The 19,782-nt window shown below is 47.1% G+C and overlaps 1 pseudogene; it reads left to right on the top strand.

The window, feature by feature from the left end:
* The window catches only part of LOC140911988 (uncharacterized), a 19,563-nt pseudogene extending 1,701 nt beyond the window's left edge, over positions 1 to 17,862 (top strand).
* The last annotated feature ends 1,920 nt before the right edge of the window (positions 17,863 to 19,782 follow it).

Here is a 19,782-nt window from a genome sequence, read left to right as displayed (position 1 = left end):
CTTGTTGTTCCTGGAGCTGCAGAGACCCCAAGTGAGATCTGGGTCCTGTTCTGCCAGGCACTGCAGAGACCCCAACATAGGTCAGACCCCGCTGTTGTGAAGATCCCAAGTGAGATCTGCACCCCTGTTGGGACAGGTAAAACTGAGATCTGGACACCCACCCCCGTGCAAAGGAGTGCAAGACTCTGGCCCAGATTAGAATCTCATAGAAGATCAGGGTTGGAAGGGACCTCAGGAGGTCATCTAGTCTAACCCACTGCTCAAAGCAGGACCAAATCATTGGAGCCAGGGTTTTGTCAAGCCTGACCTTAAAAGCCTCTAAGGAAGGAGATTCCACCACCTCCCTAGGTAACCCATTCCAGTGCTTCACCACCCTTCTTGTGAAAAAGTTTTTCTTAATATCTAACCTAAACCTCCCCTGCTGCAACTTGAGACCGTTACTCCTTGTTCTGTCATCTGCTACCACTGAGAACAGTCTAGATCCATCCTCTTTGAAACTCCCTTTCAGGTAGTTGAAAGCAGCTATCAAATCCCCCCTCATTCTTCTCTTCTGCAGACTAAACAAACCCAGTTCCCTTAGCCTCTCCTCGTAAGTCATGTGCTCCAGCCCCCTATTAAGAACATAAGAATGGCTGTACTGGTTCAGACCAAAGGTCCATCCAGCTCAGTATCCTGTCTGCCAACAGTGACCAGTGCCAGGTGCCGCAGAGTGAGTGACCCTAACAGGTAATGATCAAGTGATCTCTCTCCTGCCATCCATCACCCACGTTTGACAGAGGCTAGGGACACCAGTCCTTACTTATCCTGGCCAATAGCCATTAATGGACTTAACTCCATGAATGTATCCAGTTCTGTCTTAAACCCTGTTATATTCATTTTTGTGCCCTCCGCTGGACTCTTTCCAATTTTTCCACATCCTCCTTGTAGTGTGGGGCCCAAAACTGGACACAGTACTCCAGGTGAGGCCTCACCAATGCCGAATAGAGGGGAATGATCACGTCTCTTGATCTTCTAGCAGTGCTCCTACTTATACAGCCCAAAATGCCGTTAGCCTTCTTGGCAACAAGGGCAAACTGCGGACTTATATCCAGCTGCTCATCCACTGTAACTCTTGGGTCCTTTTCTGCAGAACTGCTGCCTAGTCACTCGGTCCCTAGTCTATAGCAGTCTATGGGATTCTTCCATCGTAAGTGCAGGACTCTGTACTTGTCCCTGTTGAACCCCATCACTTTTATTTTGGCCCAATTCACTAAATTATCTAGGTCCCTCTGTATCCTATCCCTACCCTCCAGCTTATCCACCACTTCATACATAGTCTGTATCCATAACTTCAGATACAAACATGATACATGCACACAAATAGGATAATCATATTCGGCAAATCATAACTTTTCCAATGACACCACACATGATGCATATTGCACAAAATGCATTATAATTCTGTCCTAATCATATTATAATCATACCACTATGCTGAATATGGGGTGTCCTGTCAGGCAGGGTCTTATTTCAAGGCACAGGAGTTGGGAATGGAACTTCCCCTCTTTGTGGAACAGGAAATAACCCTCCAGCCAGGGCTGGGAAAATGTCCCAGACTTCCAGTGCTGGAGCCTGAATCTACTGACATTTCATTAGTTACCACCACTCCCAGTCTTTGTGGCAACTGCAAACTTTATCAGTGAGGATTTTATATTCTCTTCTAGGTCATTGATAAGAATCTTAAATAGCACAGGGTCAAGAACCAGTCCTTGCAGGAACCCTCCAGAAATAGATCCACTCAACCATGGTTCCCCATTTACAATCACAGTTTTTAATCTATTTAACGTATGCCAGGTTTATTTTGTATCATTCTAGTTTTTTAGTCAAAATATTGTGCTGAACCAAGTCATATGCCTTACAGAAGTCTAGGTATATTGCATCAATACTATTAGCTGCAACCAGTGGTGAGCTGGAGCTGGTTCGCACCGGTTCGCTAGAACCAGTTGTTTAGAAGCCCTTTTAGAACCGGTTGTTCTGCGAGGGACAGCTGGTTCTAAAAGGGCTTCTAAATTTAACCGGCCAAAAGTGGCGCCTTAGGTGCCGACTCCACGGGTGCTCCAGCCCTGGAGCACCCAAGGGGAAAATTTGGTGGATGCAGAGCACCCACCGGCAGCTCCCTGCCCCACCCCCGGCTGCAGCTCACCTCCGCCTCCTCCCCTGAACGCGCCACCCTGCTCTGCTTCTCCACCCCCCCAGGCTTCCCGCAAATCAGCTGTTCGTGTGGGAAGCAGGCCCAGGGAGGCGGAGGTGAGCTCAGGTGGGGGAGGAGGGCCACCTGCACCGCAGCAGGTAACCTGGGGGTGGGCAGGGGAACCGCTCCCCGCCCCAGCTCACCTCCGCCACCCTTGTCCTGAGCGTGAAGCCACTGTCTGCTTCTCAGCCCTCCCAGGCTTCCTGACGAACAGCTGATTCGCGGGAAGGGGGGGCGCGGAGAAGCAGAGCGGGGTGGTGCGTTCAGGGGAGGAGGCGGAGCGGAGGTGAGCTGGGGCCAGGCACGGGGTGGGGAGCTGACGGTGGGTGCTCTACACCCACCAATTTTCCCCGTGGGTGCTCCAGCCCCTGAGGCGCCACTTTTGATGTGATCAGTGGGGGAGCGGTCGCTCCCCCCTAACTATGCTCCACCGCACCTAGGAGCCAGAGGGACCTGCTGGATGCCTCCTGGGAGCTGCCCCAGGTAAGCAGCGCCGGGACTCCCCTCCTTGCCTCCCGGAAGGTGCCTCTGGCTCTTAGGGGTGGGGTGGGCACCCACTACAGTGGCCCACGAGACCCTCCTGCCCGGTTCTGGGGGCAGTCAGGGGACAGGGGAGGGAGTGGATGGGGCCAGGGGTCCTCGGGGGGGGGGAGGGGCGTCAAGGAACGCGGGGGGGTTGGGTGGGGCAGGAGTCCCGGGGGGGAAGATGTGGGCAACGACCCCCTCGTGGGGTGAGGAGGGAACCCGTTGTTAAGATTTTGGCAGCTCATCACTGGCTGCAACCAAACTTTTGATCTCATCCACTAAGGATATCCAATTAGTTTGATAGGATCTATTTTTTCTAAACCTTTGTTAATGGGTACTAATTATATTACCCTCCTTTATTTCTTTATTAATGAAATCCAGTATTGGATGCTCCATTATCTTGCCCAGTATCGATGTCAGACTGACACGCTTTTAATTAGCTGGGTCATCTCTCTTACATTTTTTAAATATTGGCACAGCATTAGCTTTATTCCAGTCTTCTGGAATTTCCCCAATGTTCCAAGTCCTAAGTAAATTCAACCTTAACAGTCCACCACACTCCTCCACCAGGTATTTTAAAACTCTTGGATACTAGTTGTCTGGACCTGCTGATTTAAACATGTCTAACTTTAATAGCTGCTGTTTAATGTCCTCGTGAGTTATTGTTGGAATGTAAAGAGTGTTGTCGTCAACATCTTATGATATGACTACATCATGTGTTTTTATCCAAACCCAGGAGAGAAATATTTATTGAACACTTCTATCTCTTCTGCATTATTTTTAATAATTCCACCATTTCTGTATAGTAATTTACCACTACCATTGTTAGGATTAATTTTGAACATTATAAACCTTTTAAAAACTTCCTTCTTATTTTCATTGATCATTGATTTCTGATAGCTTCCCTTACCAATTTTCTACAATTCTGACCTTCTAACTTATATTCTTTACTATCGACTTCCCCTTTCTTCCATATAGTGTATTTGTAGAGTTGGGATTCCTACCAGGGAGCCACCAGCAGGGTCCAGAGACAGCCCCATCTCCTATATCAGGCTCTGGCTAGTAGGTATGTGATGAATGTGAAAACTCTGCCTAGTCTGTCAGCTGGGAGACACAATGGTTCTCTTTTTCTACCCTCTGATGCCTCCTGGCTGCTCTAAGCAAGGTGGGGGTGGGACTCTGTTAACATGTGCCTCCCGAAGCTTCCGTTTACCTGGTGCTGCTGTTCTGTGAATAGTGGGGTTGTGACTGGGGCAGCAGATACTGAGTGTTGGACTCTTGCTGTTTCAGAGACCGGTGACTTTCGAAGAGGTGGCTGTATATTTCACCAGGGAAGAGGGGGCTCTGCTGGACCCCACTGTTAGAGTCCTCTACAGGGATGTCATGCAGGAGAACTGTGAGACTGTGGTCTGGCTGGGTAAGGAGTCCTGTCCCCTGGGTTATAAGAAGATGTGGGGTCTCTAAAGAACTTTAACTTTATACCTGTATTTGTCATGCAAGTTTTGACAAGTTCTGCCCCCCCCCCCCCCCCCCGTTTTTGCCTTATCTCCCACCCACTAGAATAATTTTTGGACATGTGCCTTTTTGGTGCTGTCAGTCATTTTAAAATTGCATTTAATTTATCATTATTGGATACATTAATAACTATGTTAATAACTAGAGCTTTCATGCCTTTTCCTCATTTTAAAAGGAAAATATGCTGCCTGTAGAATTCTAAATTGAGTAAATAGGTGCATGCATGTCTTGTGTGACAGTCAGATGAGCTCAGCTTTTGATAGGAGAGTGTATAATGTTGCCATTCAGGACCCCATGGGTGAAGGGAGAACAGAGCTGTGGGAGGGGAGGAGAAGCGGGGAGTAGCTAATTCTGGGGTGCTAGGACATGGGGAGTGTGTGTGCCGGATTAGAGGTAAGAAGGAGCAGGGAGGGATGAGGTAGTGAGAGACGAGGAGGGAACATAGGAAGCTCCTAAGGTGCCTGGACGTGGTGGTGGCTGAGAGTAATGGGAAGAAGGTGAGGGAAGTGTGGAGGAAAGGCACCCAGGAGGTGGGCTGGGTGGATCAGTGGGAGGTAGGAGAGTTTTGGGGATCTAGAGCTGTGGGGGATCCCAGATCTTTAACCCCAAATCCCTGGCCAGGCCTTTTTGCTTTATAGCCTGCACTCCAGTTTTATTTCTGTTCAGTTTCACTTCATTATACATTTTCCCCTAAACATTATTATTTTAACTCTTGACCTCCCTCTCCCCTCCTCCCCATATTACCCTCCTCCCCATATAACCTTCCCGTCTCTATGCACAGCAACCCCATCCACTGATCCTGAGTCCTTGCTGCATTCCTCCCTCCCACAGCAGGGCCAGGCACAAATGGGCACCTTGTTGATGATGTCAGGGTGGTAGTGTAGCCTGTACAATTTTTACACCTACATACTGGGGTACAACTTGCCCTTTTACATGGCTGCTCAAAGTTAATTGAGAAGATGAAATTTGGTGAAACACAGAGAAACTTAATTTAATACAGGCAGTTATAATTGGAATTGCAGCTAGCAAGAGATGTTAAGAGTAACAAGAAGGGTTTCTTCAGGTATGTTGGCAACAAGAAGAAAGTCAAGGAAAGTGTGGGCCCCTTACTGAATGAGGGAGGCAACCTAGTGACAGAGGATGTGGAAAAAGCTAATGTACTCAATGCTTTTTTTGCCTCTGTCTTCACGAACAAGGTCAGCTCCCTGACTGCTGCACTGGGCAGCACAGCATGGGGAGGAGATGACCAGCCCTCTGTGGAGAAAGAAGTGGTTCGGGACTATTTATAAAAGCTGGACGTGCAAAAGTCCATGGGGCCGGATGCGTTGCATCCGAGAGTGCTAAAGGAGTTGGCGGATGTGATTGCAGAGCCATTGGCCATTATCTTTGAAAACTCATGGCGATCCGGGGAAGTCCCGGATGACTGGAAAAAGGCTAATTGAGTGCCCATCTTTAAAAAAGGGAAGAAAGAGGATTCTGGGAACTACAGGCCAGTCAGCCTCACCTCAGTCCCCGGAAAAATCATGGAGCAGGTCCTCAAGGAGTCAATTCTGAAGCACTTATATGAGAGGAAAGTTATCAGGAACAGTCAGCATGGATTCACCAAGGGCAAGTCATGCCTGACTAATTACCTTCTATGACGAGATAAGTGGTTCTGTGGATGAAGGGAAAGCAGTGGACATGGTGTTCCTTAACTTTAGCAAAGCTTATGATGAACCCACAGTATTCTTGCCAGCAAGTTAAAGAAGTATGGGCTGGATGAATGCACTATAAAGTGGGTTGAAAATTGGCTAGATTGTCGGGCTCAACGGGTAATGATCAATGGCTCCATGTCTAGTTGGCAGCCGATATCAAGCGGAGTGCCCCAAGGGTCAGTCCTAGGGCCGGTTTTGTTCAGTATCTTCATAAATGATCTGGAGGATGGTGTGGATTGCACCCTCAGCAAGTTTGCAGACGACACTAAACTGGGAGGAGTGGTAGATACGCTGGATGGTAGGGATAGGATACAGAGGGACCTAGACAAATTGGAGGATTGGGCCAAAAGAAATCTGATGAGGTTCAACAAGGACAAGTGCAGAGTACTGCACTTACGATGGAAGAATCCCATATATTGTTACAGACTAGGGACCGAGTGACTAGGCAGTAGTTCTGCAGAAAAGGACCTAGGGATTACAGTGGATGAGAAGCTGGATATGAGTCAACAGTGTGCCCTTGTAGCCAAGAAGGCCAATGGCATTTTGGGATGTATAAGCAGAGGCATTGCCAGCAGATCGAGGGACATGATTGTTCTCCTCTATTCGACATTGGTGAGGCCTCATCTGGAGTACTGTGTCCAGTTTTGGGCCCCACACTACAAGAAGGATGTGGAAAAATTGGAGAGAGTCCAGCAGAGGGCAACAAAAATGATTAGGGGACTGGAACACATGACTTACGAGGAGAGGCTGCGGGAACTGGGATTGTTTAGTCTACAGAAGAGAAGAATGAGGGGAGATTTGATAGCTGCTTTCAGCTACCTGAAAGGGGGTTCCAAAGAGGATGGATCTAGACTATTCGCAGTGGTGGCTTATGACAGGACAAGGAGTAATGGTCTCAAGTTGCAGTGGGGGAGATTTAGGTTGGATATTAGGAAAAACTTTTTCACTAGGAGGGTGGTGAAACACTGGAATGGGTTACCTAGGGAGGTGGTGGAATCTCCTTCCTTAGAAGTTTTTAAGTCAGGCTTGACAAAGCCCTGGCTGGGATGATTTAATTGGGGATCGGTCCTGCTTTGAGCCGGGGGTTGGACTAGATGACCTCCTGAGGTCCCTTCCAACCCTGATATTCTATGATTCTATGAATCATAGGCAAGGATCAATATGCATAATGATTAGACTAAGGTAAGTATAGTAAAGAGAGTCTTGCACTGTGCATACTTCCAAGTTATGGTCACCATTGGAAACAAAGATCGAGGGGCAAGGGAGTCCATCAGAAGGAAGGCCTTCCTTCAGTTTACACTATCTTGGTGACCTGACAAATGAGAAAATGGTAACTAAGAGAGGTATTTTATCCACTTATGGTAATAGGATTGCTATGTACTATATCTGCTCCTTTACTCTGATTACAGTAATGTTAATAGCTGCCCCAACCCATATGTGGCCTTTGGGAAGTCCATAATTAAGCATCAAGCATTAATACTCATGATTTACATCACTTATTTACATCACTATTTATTAATAATGCTAATATATGAATGCAGCCCAACTGCTGAGCTACTGCATAGCAACCTAACAGCCCGCCCCCTTCTTTCAGAATCCTGTGGTGTATTGCACCTGTTGGTGATTACTTGTTAGTCTTTTAAAATGTGGAGTCAAAATATCTCACCTGGGATTCTCTCCTTATCCTGAGGCCTATTCAGCTAAATCCTAGACTTCATCATAATCACTCCCACAAAGCTTCAACCTAATATAAGGCCCTTAACTGTAGCAAGCTTAGGCTACGTTTACACTACCATGGTCAGTTGACCTACGCTACGCAACTCCAGCTATGTGAATAATGTAGCTGGAGTGAACATAACTTAGGTTGAGTTACTGCAGGGAGTACACTGCGGGGGGTTGATGGGAGAGCGTGGGGATAGAGTACAGGAGTTGACTGGAGAGCCAGCTGCAGTCAATCTGCAGTTGATTTGGCGGGTCTTAACTAGACCCACTAAATCGACCACCAGTGGATCAATCTCAGAGTGTGGGTGCTGGCTGTAGTGTAGACCTGCCCTTAATAGCCCATTTATTTATGTTCACCTCCTTGACCCTCCATGCATATTGCAAGCTAATAAGCAATTTTCTGATAATGACATTTTATCTCTAGTGAGTATAAAATTGCACACAAGACTTGAGACTAGGTCAAAGATCATAAAATCAGGTCGGGGTCAACAGGAGTGAGAGTTTGGAGAGACTCTTGGCCCCGCTGTCTCCATCTGCAGCAGCCACAAGCTGCCTTCCCTCCGGGCTCCTTGGATCTTGAAGCCTGTCCCTTCTGACATTGCATGGCCCAGTTCTTGTTTTTTACATTCTCCTTTTCTGGATTCAGAGTAGCAGCCGTGTTAGTCTGTATCCGTAAAAAGAAAAGGAGGACTTGTGGCACCTTAGAGACTAACAAATTTATTAGAGCATAAGTTTTCGTGAACTGCAGCTCACTTCATCGGAAGAATTAGAGGCTGTTGCTCCTGAATTTCAGTGTTTAATTCCCCAGCCTCCTCCACACACTGGAGGAGTTTAATTCTCCTTCCCATTATACCTGAATCACTAGATTTCCTAATTCCCCACAATGTGCTTTTGCAATATCACAGTTCTGGGACAATTAAGCCTCTGACCTGCCTCCATGGTCTGCTCAAGGAATGCCTGCTCAGGTATCAGGTCTCTAGCCAGCCCCTCTCTATGGGTAGGGACTCACATGCCTCTCCTTTTTGACCAGGTTTGAGGATTGCAGCTTCTCCTACATTGTGTTCACTGGACTAACCTCCAGTTCCTGTGCTTTGCTTTTTCTCCAAGGGCTGTAAGCACTGTGTGTGAGATAGAGTTGGGAATTTTGGTGATACTTCTATGATGCCAATACACACCTCAGTTTCCCTCTCTGATTGGTATTGCTATGATTAGAAAGAGCAGGAGACATGAGGTGTTTTGTCATGGGGTGATATGAATGGGTCATTAAGGACTGGCTGAGACCAACCCACATCAATGGAACACCCGACAGAGACAAGGGAATAATTGTCACCTGTCCACGGGAGGATCTCCCCTTGGCTGAGTGAAGCATTTATGGACTAATTATGTTTTTGGGAGCAGGAAGAACTGGGCTCGCAGATGCAGGGAGCTCTATTGGAGAGAAGACAAATGGACAGGTACAGTGAATGGAAACCAAACTGTTTTCTAGAGCAGCATGGCTCAAGGGCATTGGCCAGCATGGACTATATTGTCGTCTTTGCTTCTCTGTCCTAATCTAAAGACTTTCAATGCTGCGTTTCGATTGACTAATAAACCCTGCTATGTTTTAAAAGTCTGCCCAGTGTCACAGCACAAACTTGCACTGTGCATTGAATGAGGAACAGTCTCTGAACAGGAGCGTCATTCAGTTGGACCTGTTGGCAGAGCTCACAGGTTGAAATAGTGTTGAAGCCAGAAGCTCAGTCGTAGGTGTTGAAGCCACATTGGCCTATCCTTGGGGGTATAGTCTGTCTGTCGTCTTCGGTCTCCTGAAAGAGGTAAAATCAGTCACTGCCCCTTTCTGTATGGGGCAAAGCTTCAAAAGATGGAGTTCTGTATAACCAGCCTTGAGATCCAGCCTTAGTGATACCAGATTGCACAGGAAACCTATCCCTCAGCCCTCCCATGTATCATCTGGCCCATCTCAGCATCATAGTCTGTGAAGTATTCATGCTTTCAAGGGCTGGCTCAAAGATACAGGTAACAGTCATAAATAGGGTCAGTGTTTGCTGCCAACAAAAACAGAGTAGTTGACAAACATGAGCAATATATAATCCTTTACAGCCTGAAAGTGCATTGCGGGAGAGGACAGGAGCCAGCTGTGTGGGGGAAGTGGGGCCCAGACACTGAGCATTGAGAGCCTAGAGCCGTCTGTGTGCTGGGGAGACGGGACGTGAACCAGCTGCGTGCAGGGGAGATGATCAGGGAAGAGGTGCTGTTGACACAGTCAAGAGCAGGTGCGAGCGCCGTCTGCTCTGCAGCATGATGAGGGTGCCCGGCATCCCACTGCCAAGTGCCCTGCCTCTCAAGGGGAAGCTCCACCATGTTTTTTCTGAGCCCAGACTTGTATGAGGAAGGAAGAAATTGGTAGGAAGTCTCAAAGCAGCCAGCCCCCAGCCTTTGCCCTGTGCTCTGGGGAGGAGTCAGGTGTCTCCAGGGAGAAATCTGGGGTTTGTGACCCTGCATCCCCACCCACCCTCTGTTCAGCTATTCTGGATGTGAAGGGTGATTCCAGAAATGAAGAGTAATTTCATGAAAAAATGCAGTAATAGCAGCAGTTTCTGGAAAACACTGGCCCTAGTCATAACATGAAATACAATAGTCTCAAGATATATAACTGTGTTCATCAGATCTGTCACTCTGCCTTCAAATAGTTCACTCTGCTGGTGGGTTCTGCCTCATCCCCCATTCTATGTCTGTCTTGTCTATTTAGATTGTAAATTCTTCAGGGCATGGGCCATCTGTTATTCTGGGTTTGTACTGTGCCTAGCACAACAGGTGCCCACAGTTAGTTGGCTCTTAGGCACTAAGGTAATGAATATGATTTATAATAATAACTCTCCTGCCACTTTGAGCCAAGGACGCTAGCCTTGGGATGTTACTTCTTAAAAATGAGCTGGGGTTCAAACCATGGAATATTCCTTGTGACAAATATCCCACAAATTCCATGGACCTTCCTCGTTTTCTTTGCCTTCCCAGGGTTTCCAATTTCCAAACCTTATGTGATCTCGCAGCAGGAATGAGGGGAACAGCCGTGGGTCTCAGACCTCTATGGCTCTGAAAAAAAGTGCTCCTGAGACCGTCTGCACAGGTGAGGAATTGGGTCAACCATCTCAGTAACTGTCAGTGAATACAGGAAGCATTTGGGATGCCCTACAAAGACTCCAAGTTGTAAGCTGTCCAAGTTCAGGATTGTTCCCTGCAGATGTGGAGTCATTAGGCAGATGTCATTCATGGCTTCCCACCTATCCTGACTGACAGTTGGCAGCAGGTCCCTCCCCAATCTCACTTTCCCCTGAGAGTTCTGGTGAGATGCACGCCCAGAACTGATACCTTCCTCTCTCTCCTCTGGGGAAGGGTTTGGGGAAAATCAGCTCCTGATAGGTTTGATCTCTCCCGCACATATTTTGGTTTGTTCACACCTTTTTCCATTCCTCTCTCTGGTGCAGGGAGTGACCTATGTCTGGATTCTCTCTGTCTCCCATCAGGTGACGGGATGGTGAGTGAGAACGAGGAGACACCCCAGCAGGAAGATGCTGAGCAAGTAGAACCTCGTGGGATGTTATCAGGAGTATCCAAAGGGAATGTTTCTGGGAGTTGTGCACTGCCAGAAAAAGCAAAAGCCTGTGAGATTCAGGACAGGCCAGAGGAAAACTCAGACCTTATTACATGCGAGACCATCAGCTTGGAAGAGACATGCTACATATGTCATGAGTGTGGGAAAAGCTTCAGTGGGAACTCTGACCTTCTCACACATCAGAGAATCCACAGGGGAGAGAAACCCTACACATGCTCTGAGTGTGGGAAAAGCTTCAATCGGAGCTCACACCTTAACAGACATAGGAACATCCACACAGGAGAGACACCCTACACATGCGCTGAGTGCAGGAAAAGCTTCAATCGGAGTTCAAGCCTTATTAGACATCAGAGAATCCACACAGGAGAAAAACCCTACACGTGCTCTGAGTGTGGGAAACGCTTCAGTTATAACTCAGTCCTCATCTCACATCAGAGAATCCACACAGGCGAGACACCCTACATGTGCTCTGTGTGTGGGAAAAGCTTCAATCAGAGCTCAAGCCTTATTAGACATCAGAAAATCCATACTGGGTGGACACCCTACACATGCCCTGAGTGCGGGAAATGCTTCAGTTATAGATCAGCCCTTACCATACATCAGAGAAGTCACACAGGTGACAAACCCTATGGATGTTCTGAGTGTGGGAAACGCTTCATGGATAGTTCAGCCCTCATCACACATCAGAGAATCCACACAGGAGAGAGACCCTACATGTGCTCTGAGTGTGGGAAAAGCTTCAATCAGCGCTCACACCTTATCAGACATCGGGCAATCCACATAGGAGAGACACCCTACACATGCGCTGAGTGTGGGAAAAGTTTTAAGCAGAGCACTGCCCTCATCTCACATCAGAGAATCCACACAGGAGAGATGCCCTACACGTGCTCTGAGTGTGGGGAATGCTTCAGTTATAGCTCAGCCCTTACGAAACATCAGAGAAGCCACAGTGGAGAGACGTCCTACATGTGCTCTGAGTGTGGGAAAAGCTTCAATCAGAGCTCAAGCCTTATTAGACATCAGAAAATCCACATATGAGAGAACTGTAATAAATGCCTTGATTCTGGCTGGCCAAAGATTGTCTTTTAAAAAATCACAATTGTCAATTCCCACATAGCGACCTTTGCACCATGTTCACCGTGGTCTGTCAGCTCCCCTAGATGCGTTGCCTGCTTCTGCCTTTTGCAGCTCCCCATTTTTTGGGGTCAGTCCTGTGATTTTTTTCTATTCTCTTTTCCTTTTGAGTTGTAGGAGTGTGTGTCCCTCCAGCCAGGAATGTTCATCAGCTCCAGGTAGGGGAGAGAGATTTGACCCAACGAGCTACACTGAGGCAAAAACTGCCTGGGCCTTACATTCACTAGGACTGTACATGGTGTTGGCTGCTCAAGTGACCTTGGTGTAAAAAGACAATTATAGTGGTAGTGCAGATGTAGCCCAGGTGCCGTGGTTGGCATTGGCTTTCCCCTTGACCTGACCTAAACTCCATCACTTTTCCTAGTCTAAACAAACTCTGAGCATCACAGTTATACTGTCCACCCATTTCAAAGCAATTGTTAGTTATCAAGTTCCCCCTTTGGAAACCATTTTTTTTATTCCCAGTTGCTCTGATATTGCTTCAGGTTGTGCTGGGGACCAGATATTTTTACTACCATTTTCCTCACTTAAAATATAGTGAACTATAACAGAGAACAGGAACAGGGCACGGATAGGGAAAAATGTTATTTCACCCTCTGTAGCAACCTTCCGTGTAGCAACGGAAGAAGATAGGGTAAGTCAGAGGGATTCCCTTATTCCCCATCACCAACCTAGTCCCCCTGTTGTTAAAGTGGTTAGGTCAATATTTTTTCTAAAGGGCTGGGAAGAGTATTCCCTAGTAATGACTTGTAACTAAGCAAAATACCCATGCATTTGGCTCCCAAAGAAGTTGTGGCTCAGGTCCTGCAGGAGATCGCTCCTGAAGAAATCTCCTTCCTAATCCGTTAGGAATCATGTTGCTTACTATTTGGAAAATGCAATCCCTATCTAGGTAGGGATGGGAAAAATGGAAGTGACATTTCTATTCAGCTCACCACTGTCAGATGCTGCAAATGTGTAGAAAATGAAATGTATTGAATGTGATATAGCTGCAGAAAGATACCTATTTTTAATAGATACCTGATATGTGGTGTTTTACAGGGATTCTAAACCACTCCTGAATTTAGTCCCTAATTTGAATCTGTGCCACCAGATTAAGGAAATAAAAGGGCATATTTGGGGGAGTTATACCTCACTTTCACTACTGATATATTGTGTGGTGGTGAAGAATTCTATGACAGAGAAGTGTAAAATTACTCCAAGTAAGGTCAAAGATTTGACAAGAACTCAGGTAGAAACTGCAGGTACGAGTGGTTGATTTTCAAACCCTAGAGATGGAAGCTATGGTGACCTGTGGTCCAGGTAAACTATTTTTAGAACACTGCTCCCTAGTTAAGTGGCACTGATCATGGTCCTAAAGGATGCCATGATTAAATTGGGAACAACTGTCTTTTACCATTTGGAGCCAAAGTTTCATGAAACACAGAGAGAAGCAGCTGATTCCTTCAGAGCCATTCCATGCCTATGGGTCCCAATCTGGCTGACTTGCTGGACAAGAAGCACTTCCATGCTGGGCAAATGATGGTAGCCAATGAGGAAATGTACCAGATTCCAAGTTCAGGCTGCAGGAGACATGAATGCTGAGTCCAGAGTCTGTGGTTTGGTCTCGTAGCTTTGCTATTAAGTCATGCATTTGTATCGCTTCTCCACCTGCTGCTACATTGAGAGATTAGAAAGTGTGAAAATAGAGCACAGGTGCTTTTTCTCATAATGCAACCTTCCCACATAGTGTGAGACCCCTTCCACCCACACTTATGGGAGAAGATCCAGGGAGAAATGAACTCACAGAAATGGAAGGCTCCTAGGTAATTGTAGAATGTGACTTCACTCAAAGCTGACTGGGTAGAAATGGGAATTAAGAGAAAACTGCCCTATAGGTTTATATTTTGTAATCTTTAAATGAATTGTTACCAGAGACAATGAAATTAAACATGAAGTTAATTAATTAGTTAACCCTTCCTTCCTAGCAGAGGAAGCCACACCCCAGAAGCTCTGCTGGGCATGCTCCAACTGGAGAACACGTATAAAAGTCTGCAGAATTTCTCAGTCTGGGCTGACAACCGGAGGGGAAGGAGGCACGCTGCCAGCTCCTGAGGAGGGACAGCCCGCACTCCAGGATCCAGAGGCCAGCCAAGCCGAGGCCCAGATGGAGGATCCCCCAAAGTGGAGTACACTATGTTTATGGTAGGGAATGACCATGGGGAACTTTAAAGACAAAGTGCGTTAGAGCCGCAACGACACTCGGCATGTTGCAGGCGGATCCCTGTCGAGCCAAGGCCAAGGGGGACCCCGCCATTAGCAGGGCCCTGGGTCGGGACCTGGTGGAGAGGGCAGGCCCAGGTCCTCCTACTACCCCACCCACACTGCCCTGACACTTGGGGCAAGCTGCATGGACTCCAGCCACCAGGCTGCATTACCCCGCCTAAGAAAGGAGGGTGGCCATTGGGCCACACTTCCCTGACACGTGTGGGTGAGCTGCATGGACTCCGGCCTCTAGGCCGCACCACCCTGCCTGTGAGGGGGAAGTTATATAGACTCTGGCTGTTGGGCTGCACCACCACACCTGTGAGGGGGAAGGTATTTGGACTCTGGCCATTGGGCCACACCACCCTGATACTTGGGGCGAGTTACCTGGACTCTGGCCACTAGGCCGCACTACCCTGCCTGTGAGGGGGAAGTTATATAGACTCTGGCTGTTAGGCTGCACTACCTTGCCTGCGAGGGGGAAGGTATATGGACTTTGGCCATTGGGCCACACTGCCCTGACATTGGGAGAGATTTATATGGACTCTGGTCATTAGGGCTCACAACCCCGATCAAAGGGGTGATTGTGCAGAAACAGGCCATTAGGCCACATTGGGCCGCCCACAGAGAGATGGGCATGGGAGACTTGAGAGTGGCGAGGGTTCGACACCCCATCCCACCCCTGCCACAAAGGGGTGCTGTGGTGCCAGACCCGCCACAGGCTGATTATGTGATAACTTTCAGTGTTCCAATATAATTCAGGTTTTCTTCTAGTTCTCTCCCTGCCCTCTCCTACTATATAGGAAATTGTTGCTAATCCTGAAATTAAAACCTCACTCCAAAGGAATTAGAGTGGAGGAATATGTGAGAGAAATAGCATGGATGAAAATAGAGACCTAGTATAGACTGTCATTATTTCTATTTAAAATTGAATTTATTTTGATAAATTTTTAAATAAATCATCTGTTAGGAGGAAAATTACTTGAGACAAGATGTGTAACAGCCACAGAGTTCCCCAGGTCTCTTGTTTTCAAAGCAAAGATGTCACATAAGGCAGGACATGTCAAAATCTAAACTGGTGATGGATGTGTGATGGGAGCTTTTCCGGGTTATTTTTTTGGGTTTGTTTTTGCAACCAGTTATTTTTATAGGTGCTGAGGCCCCTTTTCCTTTTAAGTACAACACTTTAACTCTCAGGCCCGGCTCTGGAAACCTTCTCAGAACTGGCCTTGTGTTTCTTTCATGTGTGATATCTTTGGGGTTCACATCCACACTACATGCGGTTCACAGCAACAGATACTTTGAGAAACCTGCTGGGTTAAGTGGGCCTTTTCCAAACTGACATTGGCCTAAAGTCTGCCTCAGTTCAGCTGGATTGGGACACATCTGTATCAAGGGAGTGGTTCACACCTGATTTTCCCAGAGACCTCGGGGGAGGGTGGTAAAATAGGATAAGTAGGAATCTACAACAATGAAGTTAAAGATCAGGGTGAAAGACCCTCACTTTGCAGGTCAAAAAGCCTGTTCTGTTCATTCCTTCTGACACATCTGGCACTGGTCACTCTCAGGCAGCACGTGGGGTTAGATGGACCCTTGGTCTGACCCAGTATGGCCAGTCTTGTGTTCTTATGTAAGCCCTCTACAGCCTTGTCTACACTGGCAAGCGTCTACACAGTCAACCAGATTTCTGCAGTGTAACTTCTGAGGTGTGCACACTGCCAAGCCACTTAGTGCGCAGAAACTGCTCAGTAGCAGTGCTGTAAAAATAGCACCCTGATGAGAGGCATACAGCTTTCTGTGCCGGGGCTACAATGCTGCGGTGCCAGTGTAGACACCCTGTTCCATTACAGCTCTGCAGCTGGCCTCGGGTAGGCATCCCACAATCTCTGTTCTCATCTCTCTGGTCATCGGTTTGAACTCTACTGCACTGCCCTCAGGTGACCAACTGGGAACGCCACCCCTTAAATTCCGTGGGAATTTTGAAAGTCCCACTTCCCACAGAGACCAGTTATGGTTACAGACCCATCCTGAAATTAGAGCAGGATATTTTAAAGCTTTATCTCATAGTAAAGTAACACAATTCAAGCATGTCATCGCAGAGGAGCAAGCACTCCGTCATTTCATATTTATTGCTACTGATCTCACTGAAAAACTTCTGTGGTGCTGCTCCCAGCACTTCAGGGAGTTTTTCCTCTTCTCCCTTCCAGCTGTGGTTGTGGGACTGCTGCACCTCTCCAAATGGCCAGCTTTGCTCTTTGACTTACATCCTTCGCTTATTTGAATGAAGCTGTGTCTGCTACCAGTTTAATTCATAGCTGAGACCTCAGGCACCAGCAGCTAATTACAAAGGCTAAATTCCCATTGCCATCAGTGGGAGGTTATCCAGGGCTGCAGGATTTGGTCCATGATCAACCAAGGTGCTACAACAGCTGCACTCTTACATGGTGAGTCCTGCAGCCTATTACTAAACTGCTCTGCCATAGTCTGCAGGGTGGCCTGACTTGCTGAGAATCTGGCAGAAGAGAGACCCTGGAGCAGAGAAGGAAAATGTCCTCAGCAGTCATAGCTGGCAGGAGCAGGAAAGGTTGGGTTTGTTTTCAAATTTCTCTGCTCAAGCCTTTAATCATTCCTGTGGCTCATCTCTGAACCCTCTGCAATTTATCAGGGAAAACCAACCAACCAAACCAGGCTGTTCTGAGTGATGTAACAATCTATTGCCTTCCAAGGTTGAATATCAATCAGATCATTCTATTCACCCAAGAGTTCAACTTTAAGGCCTTCTTGTTTTCTAGTTCCAATCCAATCCTGTGCCACAGCATCATTGTTAACTCATCACTTGGTCACTTCACGTTCACAGAGCTGGCAGGTCTAAGTCTTTCCTCCCACACCAACGTGAAAAAAATCAGTGACAGAAAATGTCCTGAAGCCCCTCTGCTGCCTTGCCCACGAGACTGGGGAAATACATGAGGGAAAGTGCTTTCCTTTCTCCTCCTGACCCTGAGTAACGTTTCTATCTGTCCTTGAGATCCTGCCACGGGGACAAGGGTTGAGGATGCGTATGACAATTTAAGGCTTCATTGATTTGTTCATTCCTTTACTCCTTCATTAGTAACAAGGGTGCATGAGCTCGAAATAATCCAGCTCTGACTTTCACACAGGAGGCGATTTCCAGGCTCACAATTACCCCCCCCCAAAAAAAAAAAAAAATCTGTCTTTCTAACCTGAACAAGTTGAATCTGAAGTCATTGAGCCCCAGGATGCCTTTCTTTCATCCAATATTTTTAGAGTATATCACATTAACTGAGTAGGTCTTCCCCTAGGAAGTGTCTGTGCAGTGGCAGCACCCAGTGCACACTCCCTGTTTACGAACTCATCTTCAGTATATAGGCCATTGAACCCAGCGAGGCGGGGAGGATCCCTTTGGTCGGGCTCCAGCCTAAGCAAGCTCCTGGAGCCAGAGCCTGGCAGGCCTGAGTCAGCTGGCCTGGGCCAGCTATGGGTTTTTAATTGTACTGTAGACATACACTTAGTGTCAAAATCCCAGCTTTCTCATCAGGAAATCAAGCCCTAGTCCACCACATGACAGGTCAGGCTAGTCACCGCTATATTCATGAGATCAGAACCAACAACTGCCCCTGCATAGGGACTTAGGGGAACAACTTGTCCAGCCCCTGGAACAGCTTTGTACACACATTTGCCTCATGAAAATGATCCAGGGCTTTTAAAATGAGAGTAAGAGAACAAACTAAATCAAAACCAGAGAAACTGCTGTCAATCTCCCCACCACACACAGTTTGGGTCTGAATTTTTCTACTGAAATTTTGAGGCAATAAAACTCTCACTGTTATTGTCCAGAAACAAACCTAAACCTCCCGTGAACTATCTAGGACTTTGATTGCTGAACCGCCAATGCTTCAGCTCCTTCTGTGAGATTTGCAGCTGCCCAATACTGCTGCTATTCCAGGGGAGCAATTCTTGACTCCAGTAAGCATTGATCTCAGCCCTGTGAGTTCTGTGTATCACAGGTTTCTCTAGGAAAGGGCAGTGAATGGTTCTAGGGTCCAGTGATCCTCATTCAAATCAGGCCAGAACATGAGAATCCTTCCCCTTTCCCAGGCTGTGGGAGGGGAGACGTTTAAAGGAGCTCTCTGAGCTATAGCATGTGGCTAAGTAAAGAGAAAAAGCCCTATATTCTCCCTCTGCTTTGGGTGCTGGGTTTACTCCTGTAGCATCTGCTACCCACGTAGTCCGTATGGATCACCCCTAACCCTTGATGCTGCTCCTTTCTACAGAATGTGAAAGGAGCGGAGGCAGTGCAGGAGCCTTCTGAGGACACAGATCTGAGGCTTTGGGAGAGAGAGATTGTCTGAGACATCAGAGCTCTATAAACCATGCAGCCACCTCCTAAATCAGGGGCCTGTTCCAGCCCTGAGTCTGGGCTACCAGGGTCCCTCCCACAAAGCAGGGTGCCCACAGACTACAGTCTGAAAATAGGCAATCGAAACTAACTCATGCTCTCCCTGTCGTGGCTTCCCCTAGACCAAATGGCATCCCAGCCAAGAAGCATCTTTGGTGCGCCCTCACCCCCAATTTGTTAAACCTTTGAATACCTTTTTTTATTGCATTTGTAGCTCATTTCATGATTTCAATGTACAATTTGGATGCATGATTTTCTGTGTCATAAGACCATAAATTTGCATGCTATGATCTGCATTTATTCACGCCATGTATAAACAAATAAAAAATTCATTTCCTTTAAGCATATAGAAACTTTTTAATTTTAACAGTAACTGAAATGTACTAATGTTTAGAAATTGAACTGTCACCAACACAGGGTGGAGCAGTATTAAATAGTGTTACAGTAAGAGACAGAGTTAGAATGTTAACCCTAGTCCTTTAGTTCAAAGGTCGCTTTTCTCACCTTTCTCCTCATGAACTGAAGTGCAGCATTACAGAGATCGAAGCACTGGCCAATCTCCTTTTCAAGTGATGAAATAGCAAGTGATGTCAGTCTCTCGTTGGCCATCGGCGATTGGAGATGTTTTATTGAGACTAAGCTTCAAGGTGAGAAGCAGCTGGCCAAATATAAAATAAATGGTGCAGGT

Source organism: Lepidochelys kempii, chromosome 5 (genome assembly GCF_965140265.1).
Source record: "Lepidochelys kempii isolate rLepKem1 chromosome 5, rLepKem1.hap2, whole genome shotgun sequence".
Lineage (NCBI taxonomy): Eukaryota > Metazoa > Chordata > Testudines > Cheloniidae > Lepidochelys > Lepidochelys kempii.
The sequence above is the reverse complement of the archived record's forward strand: the minus strand, read 5'-3'. Positions and strand labels throughout refer to the sequence as shown.